The sequence below is a fragment of the Odocoileus virginianus genome, chromosome 6, assembly GCF_023699985.2.
Source record: "Odocoileus virginianus isolate 20LAN1187 ecotype Illinois chromosome 6, Ovbor_1.2, whole genome shotgun sequence".
NCBI lineage: Eukaryota > Metazoa > Chordata > Mammalia > Artiodactyla > Cervidae > Odocoileus > Odocoileus virginianus.
In genome coordinates this window covers 64,681,489-64,698,484 of record NC_069679.1, presented here as the reverse complement: position 1 = coordinate 64,698,484, position 16,996 = coordinate 64,681,489, and the positions used below count along the sequence as shown (strand labels likewise).

Below are 16,996 nucleotides of genomic sequence, written 5' to 3'. Positions count from 1 at the left end.
CATGTAATCTCTACAACATACTTATAGTTGTTTTGTTTTTTCAAATGTTACATTTCTAACAAGTATTATATGGATACAACAGTCAAAAAGAAAGGTGATTTTTCACTGATAAATGATTTTCCTTCTTAAGATAGAATATACTTAATCTGTCCCCTGTTAATGGATAGTTGGATTTTTGAATCCAAGTTCTTTTTGAAATGGCTTGGAGAAGAATTGGGAGAGAAAAAAAAAATCAAGATGTACTTCAAGAGCTAACCTCTATTTTTTACTGTTCTTAGCAGCATCCCTCTGACCTCCTCCTACCTTCTTTAGAACTAATATTCTTTGACTCTCACTAGTGCTCAGGTGGCTGAAGCCCCAGGCCCAGGCATTGTTCAAGGTCATGGCAGAAGTGGATGAGGGGCAGGGCAGTAGTTTGTCAAGCAGCTCTGCTCAACTCCAAAGCCCCAGGAGCTGCCAGCAGCAGGGACACAGCCCAGCAGGAAATCTGGCCATCAGGCAGTTGCTCAAGCTACACCCCACTCCAGTACTCTTGCCTGGAAAATCCCATGGATGGAGGAGCCTGGTGGGCTGCAGTCCATGGGGTCGCGAAGAGTCGGACACAACTGAGCGACTTCACTTTCACTTTTCACTTTCATGCATTGGAGAAGGAAACGACAACCCACTCCAGTGTTCTTGCCTGGAGAATCCCAGGGACGGCGGAGCCTGGTGGGCTGCCGCCTATGGGGTCGCACAGAGTCAGACACGATTGAGGCAACTTAGCAGCAGCATACTTCCCCAAGTTTCTGCAAGCCAGTGTCCCACCCCTTTGCTCCTTCATCATTTTATATAAATCAAGGTTGCAGGCCTCCAGGGAGTCACCAACTGAAGGTAAGTCAGAACTGAAAAGAGAAAGAGAGTAGAACAGGGATAGTCAACAGGGACAGCCAGAGACCTCTGGCCCAATAATGTGCCATCTGGGATTGGAATATCCCAACAGACAAATACACCATTGACAGGGGACAATCAGGGACACTGACAGTTGCTAATTTGGGGTCTGGGGATGTATAGAAGCAAACAGATCATTTCTTTCCTTAAGAGTCTCCCTAATATCTATACAGCCACATACCTAGTGGCATGGTGAGTTTTTCATGGTGATTGAGCAGTTAGAATATTCAGAACCAAGTCAGAGTTCAGAAGCAGCTGAGAAAGTTGGGTTCTGCCCAGAGGTGTGCTGGTAAAGGTTTAACAGCAGGCTTTTAGGTGTGTGGAGTTTGGGGAGCAGGAGCCACAGTTAGTAGCATTTGCCATTTTCTATGGTGTACATACTCCCATCTTGGCCAGTTTCAAGTTACCAACATGATGTCACTGAATACAGAGTTGTAAAGAGATATGCATGATATAGTGTCTCCACCATACAGATACAAAAGATAGAAATAACTTCAAGAGCAAGAATAATAGTATATGTAGTAAAATAGTTAAGATGTGATGCTTTATGTATTTATTACCATTGCTTTTAATATAACTTGTTTAATTGTGAAAGTGAAAGTGAAGTCGCTCAGTTGTGTCCAACTCTTTGCGACCCCATGGATTGTAGCCTACCAGGCTCTTCCATCTGTGGGATTCTCCAGGCAAGAGTACTGGAGTGGGTTGCCATAATTGTAAGCTTACATATTTCACTTTTTAATAATAAGTGTTTGATGGCTTGCAAAATTTCTGAAAATCCATCAGCTTTCATTAGCTTGTACAAGACAACATACCATCTTGCCGTTTACCCTCCCCTGTCACTGGCATATCTTAGTCCCCACTTCACTGTAGACTTGGGAGAGCAGCCGTGGGCAGAGTTAAAAAGCCATATTGAATTTGAATGGCATTTGGACTGTTCCCTCATATTCCTATTTCTCTGATGGCATAACCTGTGTTAGGATTCTCCAGAGAAACAGAAACAATGGGATATACATAGATGACAGACAGACAGAAAGAGTGAGAGAGAGAGAGATAAGAGGAGATTTATTGAAAGAATTAGCTCATATAGTGATGGAGGCTAAGAAAATCCCACAATCCACTGTCTGCAAGCCAGAGAACCAGGAAAGCCAGTGGTATAAGGCAGTCCATGTTCAAAGATTTGAGAATCAGGGTGGCCAAAGGTATAATTCCCACTCCTAGGCTAAAGGCTTTAGAGTCAGGGGTCACTGCTAAAAGTTCCAGAGTACGAAGGCCTGAGAACCTGGAAGTCTGATGTCAAGGGCAGGAGACAATGGACATCCCAGATCAGGAAGAGTCAGAATTCACCCTTCCTAGGCCTTCTTGCTCATTCAATTCCTCAACAGATTGGACGATGCCTGCCCAACAAGGTGCAGACAGAGCCTCTTCACTCAGTCTGCTCAATAAAATGCTAATCTCTCTGAGAAACACCCTCACAGACACACAGAAATAATGTTTGCCAGCTATCCGGGCATTCCTTTATCCAGTCAAGTTGACAAATAAAATTGACTGTCATACAACAAAATCCCTCTTTAAAATTTGTTTTAAGTATAAAATATAGCATATGTGCAAATAAAAATGCATAGACCATAATATAATGAGAGTTTGCAAATTACACAGTTTGTAAAGATAAAACATTGCAAACTTACCAGAAATTTTCTGCGTATCCTCCTCATCATATCCCACTCCCTCCTCCTCAGAGGGGACTCTGTCCTGAATTTGGTGATTAACATTCCCAGGTTTATCTTCATTATTTTAGTACATAATATATATATGTACATGTGTATATACAGATGTGTATACATATGTGCATATAGTATTGTTTCTAGTTTCTTTTTACAGATAGGAAAACAGAACTCAAAGTGCAACTTGCTTGAATAAAAATATCTTTTATTAACTTTTTTCTTAAGTGTCTGAAGTAAAGAGCGCACTCAAAACAGGCTTGGGAGTGAAAAAATGGAAGTGAAAGTCATGCAGTCGTGCCTGACTCTTTGCGACTCCATGGACTGTAGCCTGCCAGGCTCCTCTGTCCATGGAATTCTCCAGGCCATGATACTGGAGTGTGTAAACGCTTCCTTCTCCAGGGGATCTTCCTAACTCAGGGATTGAACCTAGGTCTCCCGCATTGTAGGTTAATTCTTTACCAACTGAGCCACCAGGGAAGCTTTATTTCTAGCCTAAGGACAATTTAGAAGGGTAGGTGCACAACTGCCCATTTCAGGACTGGAATAAACGCTAATGAGCAAAGGGAAGTCTTTCATAAGACTTCCAGATGATGGCCTGTCTTCTGTTTCCCTATGAATGCCATCAACAGCAGACCATGATTGTCACTAAAGATTTCACCTTCTGGCTTTTCATGGTCATTCTTTATAAATGCCACTGTGAAGACATCTTATTCATGAGATCCTTTACTAACAGCATTTTTTTGTCCAAGAGGTAAGCGTTTACACAGTATTTCTATCTCATCCCTTTTTAAAAATGACAAATATTGACAAACATCAAGGCAGGAAGATGTTATTAACAAAGATTGTTGTAAGCTGAAAATCACAAGATGGAGATTTGTGATTCTTTATCGAACCTGATTATAAAAGTTTTTATCGAGCACTGTCAGATTCTAAGCTGGGGAGAGACCTCAGATTTATAACTTGGACCTAAATGGGCAATAACAGATATAAAATCTTGGAATTTAATATCACCTTTGAAAATGTTAAATTGAGAGTTTGAGCAGTTTTCACGTTGTGAGCTGGCACACCGTAGAAAGCAGGGGCTGTATTGATTTCTGATAGACGAGGCCATCTCTCAAACGGATTTGAGCCTTTCCATATTCCATTTAATTCTAAAGATACATTTTAAGTGATGTCCTCTTCAATCCCATTTAGTGTATGTGACTTAATTGAAGAAGAAAGAAAACAGATTTTCAGAGAAATACCTCTTCCTGAGAGCCAGTTGGGGTCACTGCAGGGGTGGAAAATATAACTTAAAAATCTGCTCAATGACATGAAGTTCACATTGTAGATTTTTTCCCCCAAATGTTCTAGTTCAAAGCAGATTCAAATCCCTTTCCTTGGGCTGTTTTTGCAGTAGAGTGCCAAGAGGAAAGGGGTCCTTTGTGTCACTCCTTAATTTTTTCACCAATCATCCCTGCCTGGAGAGGCCTCCTGGCCACCTCTGCCTGCCTCTCTTACTTGCCTTTCTGAAAATGCCATGCTCTCAACTGAAGGTCTTGGGGAAAGGAGGACCCCAACTATTCCTGGCCTGGTAAGCAGTGAAGGACAAGGTCTGGGAACATGATTATCAGAGTGGAAGCTCACTTTAGCATCAATTACGCATGTTATGGGACAGATAACCAAGGTGACCTTTATGCTCAGAATTCCAGTCCATTGGTATCTGTGTAGAGACCCAACTCTGGTTGGCAAAAAAGCTACCTTAAGCAGTCTTAGTGTAGCCTGTGATCAAAGGATGTTGGAAAGGAAACTCCATCCGCAAAGATATCCTCTGTGTTAGTTTTCTGATTCTGTTATAAATTACACAAATTTAGTGGCTTAAAACAGCACCAATTTATTCTCTTACAGTTCTGGAGGTCAGAAGTCTGAAATGGGTCATATGGGGCTAAAATCAAAGGTCATGCTCCTTCTGGAGGTTGTAGGCAAGAAGCCCTGCCCTTCCTAGATTCTAGAGGCCGCCTGAATTTCTTGACTTGTGGACCCTTCCCTTCTGTCTTTCAAGTGCATCAATCCAACCTCTGCTTCTGGCATCACATCTCATCCCTCAGCTCGTGACCCTCCAGCCTCCTTTATACATGGACACTTGTAATTCCATTGGCTCTACCTGGATCAGCCACGACAGCTCATGACCCTTAATTTAATCCATCTGCAAAGTCCCTGTTCCCACATTGTTGTTGTTCAGTCACTATGTCATGTCCAGCTCTTTTCGACCCCATGGACTGCAGCACACCAGGCTACCCTATCCTTCACTATCTCCCTATGTTTGCTCAAACTCACATCCATGGAGTCAGTGATGCCATCCAACCACCTCATCCTCTGCCACCTCTTTCTCCTCCTGTCCTCAGTCTTTCCTAGCATCAGAGTCTTTTCCAGTAAGTTGGCTCTTCACATAGGTGGCCAAAATATTGGAGCTTCAGCTTCAGCATCAGTCCTTTTAATGAAAATTCATGGTTGATTTCCTTTAGGATTGATCGGTTTGATCTCCTTGCAGTCCAAGGGACTCACAAGAGTCTTCTCCAACATCACAGTTTGAAAGCATCAATTCTTCAGCCTTCAACCTCATTTATGGTCCAACTCTCACATCCATACATGACTACTAGAAAAACCATAGCTTTGACTATATGGGCCTTTGTTGGTAAAATGATGTCTCTGCTTTTTACTATGCTGTCTAGTTTTGTCTTAGCTTTCCTTCCAAGGAGCAAACATCTTTTAATTTCACAGCTGCAGTCACTGTCTGCAGTGATTTTGGAGCCCAGGAAAATAAAAGCTGTCAGTGTTTCAACTTTTTCCTCATCTATTTGCCATGAAATGATGGGACAGGATGCCATGATCTTAATTTTTTGAATATTCTCATTTAAGGCAACATATTCTGGAGAATGGGACATGCACATTCTTGAGAGACCATCTTCAGTCCACCACACCTCCCTATTTCTTCCCTGGTGGCTCAGCTGGTAAAGAATCTGCCTGCAATACAGGAGACCTTGGTTCTATTCCTGGTTGGGAAGATCCCCTGGAGAAGGGGAAGGGCTACCCACTCCAGTATTCTTGCCTGGAAAATTCCATGGACAGAGGAGCCTGGCAGGCTACAATCCATGGGGTGACAGAGTCAGACATGACTTTCACTTTCTTTCATGCCACTTGAGAGACATTGCTTTGAATCTCAAATTTCATTTGCTTAAGAATCTCTTTTAAAATGCAAACACTCCTAGTAAAGGTGATGCCAAGAGTACTGGAGAAAGCCCTGGCCTGCTCTTGAGTTCTCTCTGCTCTTAATTCTGCTATCCAATAAGGCTGAATTACATTGGCTTATGGAAGCTCCCACCCTGGCCCTAAAAACCATGAGACAATGAAGAAAATAAGATGATAAGATTATATAAGTGAATTCATCCCTAAACTGATCAGATAGAGATGCCCGGAGTCACCCTAAAGAAAGAAAATGAGCAAGAGGCCCCCTGTGTGGCCAGATCCAAGGAATTACCCTGAAATGTCTCAAGTAGAAGCAAAGTGGTCTGACAAAGAAGCATGGGAATGAAGAGACACAATGCTCACAGGCCTTGTGCCAGGGTCTCTGTTCACCCATCAAGATCCACTCTCTGCCTTCTCTGCCTCACTCTGTGATCTAAAAAGCTGGTCTTTGTTGAGCCTTTTGTCTTCCAGTTGTGTTCAGCCAACTGGAAGCCACATGTGGGATCAGAAGGCCATAGGAGAGACAGGCAGGAGAATTTCTTCCCCCAGTTCCCTCCCCACAAGACTGTTTTGGCAGTGACTCTCTTCCTTCATCAAAGGCCACGGATCATGTGGAAATGCTCCCCTTAGAGCTGCAGGTACAGCACTCTCCAGGTTCTGGTAACTGCTTCCTTTTTTTACCGTTGGAGGCGGTCATTACTCCCAGAGTTGCCAGACTGGAGACAGACTAGGGGTGATTCATCATCCCTTGTTGGTTTTGAAACATGCCTGAAAAGAATCATCCCTTCTTCAAACTCTCTGCAATTACTATTCCCTTTTGAGAATGCTGTTTAGTATTTTCTTCCGAGACCTTGTCTGATACCTGCCATGTCCTAGCACTGCCCCTTCTGATAAGAAGATGTGCCTAACCATTGTGCCTCAGACTTTCACACTCAATGCCATTGAGCTCTGGCCATTATACAGTTTGCCCTGTGCAGTTCTAGGAGCCTTGAACAACCAGCCAATATCTTAATTCTCCATGGAGCTTCTCACCCTATTTGAGAGAAGGCATTGGTCAGGCTAAAGTCAGCTTAGCAGGTTTGTGTCTAATAAACTGGCTTTTTTGGAGGGGGTTATAGTTCTCTTTGAGCTATAAATCATCATTGCTGAATCCAGTCAAATCTAGGGCACAGGAAGACAGAGTATCTAGACTGGTAAAGCTGGAAGCAGACCACGCCAGACCACAGGGAATGCACAAAGGTCAGTGCCACCTTGCAAGGTCTCCTGGTAGCCAGGCCCTCCTCCAGGCGTCTCCTGTGATGTCTGTCTCAGCACACACTTGCTTTTAGAGTTCTACAGCCTTTAATATCCTCCACTGCTAACAGTGTATGATCCTCCCACAGACTGTTATCAGCTAACACCTTGCAGGGATTATGATAGCTGGCTCAGAGCAGGAACACATAGAAATGGGACATGGCTCAAAGCCTGGAATGGGGAAAGAGGTAGGAGGGGAGAGGTGGGGTGAACTTGAGGCAGGATGAAGCTGACAATAAAGAGGCGGTCAATTTGACTCATGTTACTTTTTCGCAGCTGTTCCCTGGAGCTCTTGATCCCTGTTCCCTCTGTGGGTCCAGGTGTTAACCTTGGCTCTGCCACTAACTACTTGTGCAATCCTTATCTTCTTCAGATAATGCTTTCTTCAACTGAAAACAGAATGCTGAAAATCCATGAGTCTATTTTACACATATTTAATGTTACATTCAAGTATTTTTTTAAATGTATATCCGAGTAGCATCTTGTTGGGAAGCAGAGATTCAGCTTGACGTGGGTTATTTAGACTTCAGGTTTAGAGCACAGGAGGTCAAATGAATTCAGGCTTGGAACCCAGCTCCACTACTTACTGGGTGACCATGAGAAAGTTATTTAACCTCTCTGATCCTTAAGTTCTTCACCTCTAAAGCAAGAAAATGCTTCCCAGCTCGTACAGCTGTGAGGGTTATATGAGATAATGTCTATGCATCCTGGATATAAGCCAGGATCTCACACCCCCCAGAGTCTGCACAGAGTTACAGTTGAAGACATTTCTAAAGCCAAATGTAATTTATAAAGTTTTCTAATCTTACTAGAAGCACTCAAAGAACATAAAAGGGGATCCAATTCACTTGAAGAACATAAAAGGGGATTCAATTTATAGACCACAGCAACACTTCTTAAAATAATATTTTCCTCTTCTGTCCAATTCCCCTACCTCTCACCCACTATTACTCCAGAATCTCAACTCTAGAAATCTCCCAAAATTCTCCCCAACACTAGACTTCACAGATTTGGCAAAACAAAACAAACACGAGAAAAGGATGCCCAGTTAAACTTGAATTTCTGGTACACAGCAAATCATTTTTCAGTACAGCAATTTCCCATGCAATATTTGGGACATACTTATAGTCAAAGATTATTTGTTATTTATCTGAAATTAAAATGTAACTGGGGTCCTGTATTTATCTAGCAACCCCACCTAACACCCAACTCACAGAAAGTTTTTTTTTTTCCCGCTTCTCATTCCTCCCCATCCCCTGTTTGCTGCATAGCTTTGTCACGGCTCAAGCTCACTAACAATTCCTAGAAAATAAAAATAGAAAAGTGGGTAGTAAAGTCTAACATTTTCCCCCCTTCTCCTTGGTGCTTCATTAAGTTTACCTTGCTCAGAAGGTGCTGTGTGCAGAGGCCTCACACTCAGCACTTGAGGCCAGAATTCGCGGAGTGACATGGCTGCGCTGACACCTCATTTCCGCCGACCCTGTACGGAAGCCGGGCAACCGACACTTCAAGATGGCGGCGCAGGCTGTGTATAGATGCTGCTTCCACACCACAAGCTGTAAGCTGAGCCGCCCAGCTGCACGGGACCCGGGAGAACTTGGCTCCTTCCATACTGATGAGCAGCCCTGCCCAGGGTCTTCAGGAAGAGCGTATGGTCTAGGGCAGCTCAACCTTTTGGCACCAGGGACCAACGGTTTCATGAAAGAATTTTTCCACAGACCAGGGCAGGTAGGACAGATGGTTTCAGGATGGTTCAAACACATTTCATTTATTGTGCACTTTATTTCTATTACTGTTACGTCAACTCCACCTCAGATCGTCAGGCATTAGATCCCAGAACTTGAGGACCCCTGGTCTAGAGCTCCAGTTTGGGCTGCTCCATTCTTGGATTCGAGAATAAGGCTCTCCTTCACTTCTGAACTGAACTCAGTCTGTTCTCTTGACTCCAGTGACACCAGGCAGAAGGAATCCTTATTGCGTCCTGACTTGCAAAGGTCAGCAACAGGTTGACTAAACTCGCTGTTTCTCTTCCTTCACTTTTTTTTTTTTCCTTCTACACTTTACCCAGCACCAGCCTTCTCCATAGCACAGGAGCGCTTTGGAGGCTGACCCAACAAGAAGAATCCTTTCCTTTCCCTCTTGCCTCTCCTGTCCTCCCTCTCCACATCCACTCCCCTGATTCTATGCCTCTCAAAGCTCAGTAGCCAGGAAAACCCTGAGAAGGCAGGAGAGAGTTTGTAGCTAATGAGCAAAGACTAAATTTTTGTTGGGGTTAGGAAGTGAAGGCATCGCTCTCACATATGTCTAACTAAGGTCCTTAGCCCAGAGACTGGAATATAGTAAACACAGAACAAACACCTGCCCTTCCTCCTGCCCTTCCTCATTACTATTACTAGGTGAACATCCTCTCCCATCCACCCAGCCCAAATCCATGGCCTTGTTCTCTTTAGCAGGGGTCCCCAACCTCCAGGATCTAATGCCAGATGATCTGAAGTGAAACTAATGTAATAATAGTGGAAATAAAGTGCACAATAAACGTAATGTGTTTGAATCATCCTGAAACCATCTCCACACCTGCCCCAGTTGGTCGAAAAATTATCTGCCGTGAAAACGGTCCCTGGTGCCAAAAACTTTGTGGACCACTGCTTTATAGAACACTCCAGGAAGCTTAAAAGCCTCAAAGAGGCCTGTCCACCAAACTGCCCCCACAGATATATCGGGGATAGTCTCAAGCCCCTGAGGACTGGATCCTTACCAGCTCACAGCCTCTTCACTCCAGGAATGGTCTCTGCTCCACTGCTTAGAAGCCCAGGTAATCATGGCATCACTCTGTTTGCAGGGTCACATGACCCACTCTGCTGGCCAGCCAGGAAGTTCAAGATTTCCAAAGCACCCAATGAGCCAAGGGACCCCTCCTGGGACAGTGACCTCCGTTCTCTTTCCAGATGCTGAAGCCCCGCTGCTGCTGATGGTAGTGATACCGCTCCATTCGGGGCCACCTCAGGGAGTTAAATTCCCATTACGAAAACAAAGCCCACTGAACTGGAAGAGAGTTGGTCCTGAGCGTCAGCAAGAGCCTTGCCTCATTCCCAAAGGGGTGCTGGGTCCATTAAAGCCTTTCACAGCTGATTGCCCACCTGTTCTTCATTTTCCACTTCACTAGGCGCACTAAACAGTGTCCTGGGGAGAAGGACCCAGCAGAACAAACCAACAAAATTGAGCATTTCCCCCTCAATCCTCTTTGAGGCAGACCCTTCAGGCTGACTGGATGAGAAGATGCAGCTTCATTTCTCTTTCCTTCTAAGATTGGGAATTCAATCTGGGACAGATCAGACCCAGGGCTTAAAAAAAAAAAATCCACCACATTCATTTCCCCTTATAACTACCAAGGGATTGCCCTACTGCTCTTTCTTCCTATATCATGGCTACTTTCCAAAAAGCATACATTTAAAAAAGAAAAAAAAAAAGAAGGAAAAAAGGCTTAAAAAAAATACTGAGCTGCATGGGACACATTTAATTTCAATTCATTTCAGCAAGCATATGCTCTGAGGGACCAACCCAACTTGGGGGATACAAACTAGGATAAAGCCAGCACCCACCCTCCTGATACCCACTGTTCTGTGAGACTCAGATGTAAGTAGAACAAGTCAGGCTGACCCCACCATCACAGGGAGGACCTGTGTGTGCACCGAGAAGTGGGTGGAGACAGCGAGTGGATGAGAGCTGGATTTAAGGCCTCAAAATAGGAGCAGTGTTGTGTTTCTGCTCTGTTTTGTGTGTTTTTGTTTTGTTTTGTCTTGCTTTCTATTCCCCCACTCTTTTGTCATCAAGCCCATCTGCCTGGCTATGAGGATGGCTGAGCTTGAACTTCATAATCCTCCAGACTCCTCAACATTCCTTCCACCTCTGACTCTAGAAAACAGACCATTTTATCTACCTGTTCCCATAGGTCGTTCTGTCCATAAGAGGTGCAATATGCAATATACATATTTATTTTTAATTGAGTATTTACTGTGTTAAGCCCTGAGAAAGTGGCTCTGGAAAACAGCCATAAGCAAAACACCTCGACCTCACCCTCATGGGAGCTTACAGAGCAGAGTAGTGGCTGCACATAGAGGTAAGGTTTTAAACACACACACTTTGGAGATGAAAAGAGTTGGGTTGCCTTATCTTGCATAAGACAGCAGGCCAACTCAATTCTCTGTGACTCAGTTTGCTGATGTATAAAATGGGGACAATAATACCCAACTCAGTGGCTTGTTATGAGGTTTGAACAAGATGTGCATAAGTGCTCGGTGTATGTCAGCATCTACTACTAGTATTTGTGGGGCTACTATTGTAACACATATTTCAGCACCAAAACAATAATGCTGACAACTTTATTGTGCTTTGCTGTTCTCAAATTGTTTCACATGTGTCTGTTTCATTTCACCAAGAACATCATAAGTTTCTTGAGGGCATGACAGCACTCAGCATATGGTAAATGTTCAACAAAGAGCTGTTGGTTTTAGGTTGCAGGAGAATGTGGAATTTTTCTGCAAAACCTCTGAAGTTTCCATTTTAGGCAAGAGCAAAGTCAGAGAATCTCCATGGCTGAAATGCCAAATGCACACGTTTGCTCAGCGAACAGGGCAGAAGGAAAGATCAAGTGAATTCCAATTGGGCTGTGACAGCCTCCTGTGACAGATAGCCTGCAGAGCAGAGGAGAACACAGCTGAATAAACCCGGGCACGGGGAGAAATGAGTGCAGCCAGGAGGAGGCTCGGCGGGATGAAAGATAGTGGGCCAGTGTGAGGCTGGAGAGGAAGCCTCATTACTGCCCAAAGAGACGTGGGGGCTGCTCTTCAGGTGAAGTGGTGCTCAGGAAATTCCAGAAACTGGATGCATGATCCAATGAAACAGCTCCTGATTGGCACCCACCAACTCAAACGGAGGGGAGGTGGGTGATAATAAATGCATAATTGAGCAATAGGATGCTTCTTTCCAACACCCACCCCCGCCAACCTCCACCTTGGAGACCCGGGTTCCACCAGAGAGAGAAAACTGTGATACCAAGAGACTGGCAAATGTTTCTTTTCTGGGAGATCTCACAGGTGCCTGGCAGATAAAACCAAGACCATTACTGTTTACCCCCTGACTATTTGAGTTCTGAGAATCAGAAACCTATTGGTTGGCCCAAAAGTTCATTTGGGTTTTTCCATAACACCTTGTGAAAAACTTGAATCTTTTGGCCAATCCAGTATGATACATTGCTATAAGGGGCTTCTCTGGTGGCTCAGAGGTTAAGTAACCCGCCTGCCAATGCAGGAGAAGCAGGTTCGATCCCTGGGTCAGGATGATTCCCTGGAGAAGAAAATGGCAACCCACTCCAGTATTCTTAACTGGGAAATCCCATAGACAGAGAAGCCTGGCAGGTGACAGTCCATGGGGTCACAAAGAGTTAGACATGACTTCGCAACAAAACAACAACAACGTAAGGGGATTATCCAGGCCTGTCTCTTCACTTTATTGGGTGGAAAACTAGTCCAGAGAAGTCAAGTGACCTGCTCAAGGCTGGGAAGTATTAGCTGGGTACCATAGCTCCAACTGCCTGGGTCTGGGTTCATTGCTTGTTCTTTAGGCAAACCTGTCCACAATTAGCAGCATTTCTGTGTCTCGTGGCTGGAGTCTCAACAGCACCTTGACCTTTATTCAAGCTAGAGTGGCTTCACCATGGTGCTTTCCTTTCCCCAAATTCTCCTCCAACCTGAGTTACATGACTGCTTTGCCTTATTTCCTCCCTCCTGGATCTAACCACACGTCTTTCAAACTGGGAGAAACCTTAGAGATGAGCCAACATTCCTTTCTTCACAGAGCAGAAGCCTCAGTCCAACATAGCTCTTACGATTAACACTGTCATTATCGCTATTATTATTGTTTGGGCACCAGCTGCTGGCTGGGCCCAGGCAGTGATAGACCAACAACTGAGCTGGTCCCCCCACCAGGCACCTGGAGTCCCTCTGTCCCCTGGCAGACACTGCAGGCCTCCTGCAAGCCTCCCACAGCCAGGAACAGGAAGAAAATAAACAAACCAGTTGATGTTGGCCTGAGCTGAGTCATAAAGACTCAGACAACAGAGTCTGAAGGAAGGTACCTGGATTGTCTGGGCTTTGTGAGCAAACAACTCTGAGGCTGTAGGAAGATCTTTCCCTGCCCCTCCTGGTGACAGAGCCCTGCAGGTGATCCTCAGGGTCCAGGGTGAGCTGGGGCTCCTCAAATTGGCATTTTATTGCTGATTCTAAAAACTGACCGTCATTGCCAATCCCTGTTTTATGGCTTTTAATTGTTTTTAACTCGTGTGCTCTTTGCCCTGAGGTGATTGGAACACCAAGGGCAGCCACTTCATAAAATAAACAGATAAGGAGCTGTATTTGCTCCCCTGCAGGGTGAAGATGAAGCAAGCAGGAGCCAGGGGAGAGGAGACACAGAGGGAAGCCTTCTGAGGGCTTGCATGCGCAGGGCCTTCCCCCGCAGGACCTTCCTTCCCTTGTTCCCCCTATAGTGTCATGCTGGGCTTCCGAGCACCAGCAGGAGCCAGAACATTGGGGGTAGGAAGTTGCGGGAGTCATTTGAAAGCGTCTGTGGGCTTTGCCACTGCCTAGCCAGCCAGGCAGAGCCAGTGTGAGAAGGTGAGTGAAAAGGACTGTGTCTTTGTGGAATTTCAGAGAATGTAGGAGAGGAGACGTAGGATTAAAAAGAAAAATCTAGGCCAGCAGTTCCACTCCTGGGTATATATATCTGGAAAATAAACGAAAATACTGATTCAAAAAGATACATGGACCCCAGTGTTCATAGCAACACTATTTACAATAGGCAAGGTATGGAAGCCACCTAAATGCCCATCAACAGACAAATGAATAAAGAAGATGTGGTATGGCAATTACTCAGGCATTAAAAAGAATGAAATGCTGCCTAGCAATGTATTGATAGATGAACCTAGAGAATATTATGCTTAGGGAAATAAGTCAGAGAAAGACAGATACTGTGTAATATCACTTATATGCGGAATGTAAAAGATAATACAAACAAATATATATAACAAAGCAGAAGCAGACTTACAGATACAGAAAACAAGCTACTGGTTATCAGAGTGGAGAGAGAGAGAGAGAGACAAATTAGGGGTATGGGATTAAGAGATACAAACTACCATATATAAAATAAATATATAGATAGCAACAAGGATATATTATATAGCACAGAGAATTCCAGCCACTATCTTGTAATAACTTTTAAAGGAGTATAATCTGTAAAAATACTGAATCATTATGTTGTACACCTGAAATTAATATAATATTGTGAATCAACTGTACTTCAATTTTTTTAAAAGAAAGAAAAAAAGAATAATCTAGAATATCTTCCCCAACTCCAACTGAAAGGCCAAAAACCAACCAGGAGTTGCTGACAGCCTCCACGTATTCCTTGCAAAGGGGCCGCTTCAGCCTGGTGACTGAGACAGAGCAGGTCTGGATTCCAGTCCCCTGCTCTGCCACTTACTTGTGTCATTTCGGGCCAGTGACTTTACTTTTCAGAGTTTTAGTTTCTTCATCTTAGTTAAATGGTGATAAAGAGGGTGTGTGTGTGTGTGTGTGAGTCACTCAGTTGTGTCCAACTCTTTGTGACCTCATGGACTGTAGCCCACCAGGCTCCTCTGTCCATGGAATTCTCCAGACAAGAACATTGGAGTGGGTAGACATTCCCTCCTCCAGGGGATCTTCCCAAGCCAGGGATCAAACCCAAGTCCTCCCACATTGCAGGCAGATTCTTTACCATCTGAGCTACCAGGGAAGCCCCACGGTAAAAATACCTCATTCATATCAGTGTTGGGAAAAGCAAAAGAAGATGGATAATCCAAGTGAAGTGCTTACTTTGCCTAATGCTTGGCATGTGGCAAACACTAAGTATTAGTTATTATTGTTATTATGTATTTAGTGCTGTATTAGGCAATCATAGGAGAGGCAAAAAGAGCCAAAATAGTCCCTGTCACTGAGGAATATGTTCTCCAACATCCCACCCTGTCTCCTCTCTGCTCACCAAACCTGATTTATGCTCAGAAGCGCCTCCAGGCCATGTAGAGAGCCTGGATTTGTGCCCCAGCTCTGCTACTCTCCAGCCCTATGCCTCTGCATACATCACCTAACTTCTCTAAATAAACCTGTTTCCTCTTCTGTAAAATGGAAATAATGATAAGGATTTTGCAACTTCATAAGATCATCATGAGGTTCAAATGCGATTATGTGTAGATATGCTGCAGAAGCTGTAAAATACTGCAAAAACAAAAGGTTATGATTCTACCCAATCTTACAGGTTTCACTCAGATGCCACCTTCTCCCACCTTTCTTATGAATGAAGTCAAACTCAAATTGTCTTAAGTGGGGAGAAAAAGGATTTTCCTAGCTTTCACAACTAAAACATTCTGAAGTAGCTGGTTCTGGTTTCCAAAAGATGACATTTTCAAAAATCTGATTCTTTCCTTCTCTCAGCTCTGCTTTCCTCTGTGTTACCTTTACTCTCAGGTAAGCTTTTCCTGTGAGCCTGTGACAAGGACAGCCACAAGCTGCTCTGGACTTGCAATCTATCAACTCCGCAACCCAAATAGAAACCATCCACCCACTTCTTGAAAGTTCCAGCAGATGTCCCAGAACTGAGTCTCTGGGGCCTGACCATGCCCCTTGCTTGTCTGTGGCCCTTTCGCCTGTGGCCAGGAGAATGTGTGTGCATTCTCAGTCACTCAGTCATGTCCTTTGCGACCCTATGGACTGCAGCCCTCCAGGCTCCTCTGTCCAGGGGATTCTCCCAGCAAGAATACTAGAGTGGATTGCCATTTCCTCCTCCAGGGGATCTTCCTGACCCAGGGACTGAACCCACATCTCTTAAGTCTCCTGCCAGGAGAACAGAATCTGCTAATTGGCCAAACATGGGTCATGTGCCAGGTGATGAGGTTATTCCACCCGCAACCACATAAACAGTGGATGGAGATGGTTCCTTAGAAGCAACGCAGGGTGCTGTTTCTAACAGAAGGGAGAAGGAGACTCTGGACAACACATGTCCACCGCACACAGATTTACTCTTGTATTTTCTGGTAGGACATAGGGAAAAGAAATGAGAGCCAGACAAAAAGTCACAAAGAGCAACCAAACATTTGCTTGGTGGTATGTGGTTGAATCAGCAGTTTCTTTCCCTGGAAAACTCTGCATAGTAATATGACTTCAGGGAAATGAAGGTGCCGGCCATTTCAGGAAAGGAACCCTCCCCTTGCTGAGAAACACAATGGTGAGTGATAAAGGGAAACAGAATCCTACTTCTTGATTCATTAAAGCAAGACAGCGTTTAATAGTGCATGAATGCATGCTCAGTCATTTCAGTCGTGTCTGACTCTTTGGGACCCTATGGACTATAGCCTGCCAATATCCTCTGTCCTTGGGATTCTCCAGGCAAGAATACTAGAGTGGGTTGCCATGTTCTTTGCCAGGGGATCTTCCTGACCCAGGGATTGAACCTGAGTCTCCTGCATTACAGGCATATTCTTTACCAACTGAGCCACCAGGAAAGCCCTTTAATAAATAGTATTTGATAATAAAGTATTGGCAAGACCACTCGATAACCATGATGCTGACTCTGATTCTTATTTCACTTGAGAATCTGCATAAGTCCAGATTTCTGGCTGCTATTAATAGGGGTCATGTTGTGGGCAGGCTGCCTGAAGCAGGTTGGGTGGGTATCCCTAAAAACCACAGTTATTTCAATCTAAGTCACAACATCATTGCAACCCAATTCCATTTCCCTTAGGGGCC

The 16,996-nt window shown here is 44.3% G+C and overlaps 2 long non-coding RNA genes across 3 annotated transcripts in view; one reads left to right on the top strand and one right to left on the bottom strand.

Moving 5' to 3' along the window:
• The window catches only part of LOC139035659 (uncharacterized), a 90,042-nt gene extending 75,242 nt beyond the window's left edge, over positions 1-14,800 (bottom strand). For both annotated transcript variants that reach the window (XR_011488340.1, XR_011488341.1), the window contains exon 1: positions 14,595-14,800. This is a non-coding gene — a long non-coding RNA (uncharacterized lncRNA). The remainder of the gene's footprint in view (positions 1-14,594) is intronic.
• LOC139035660 (uncharacterized) lies at positions 8,611-10,295 on the top strand. Its single transcript, XR_011488342.1, has 2 exons — positions 8,611-8,724; positions 9,878-10,295. It is a non-coding gene; the product is annotated as an uncharacterized lncRNA (long non-coding RNA).
• Positions 14,801-16,996: the final 2,196 nt, after the last annotated feature.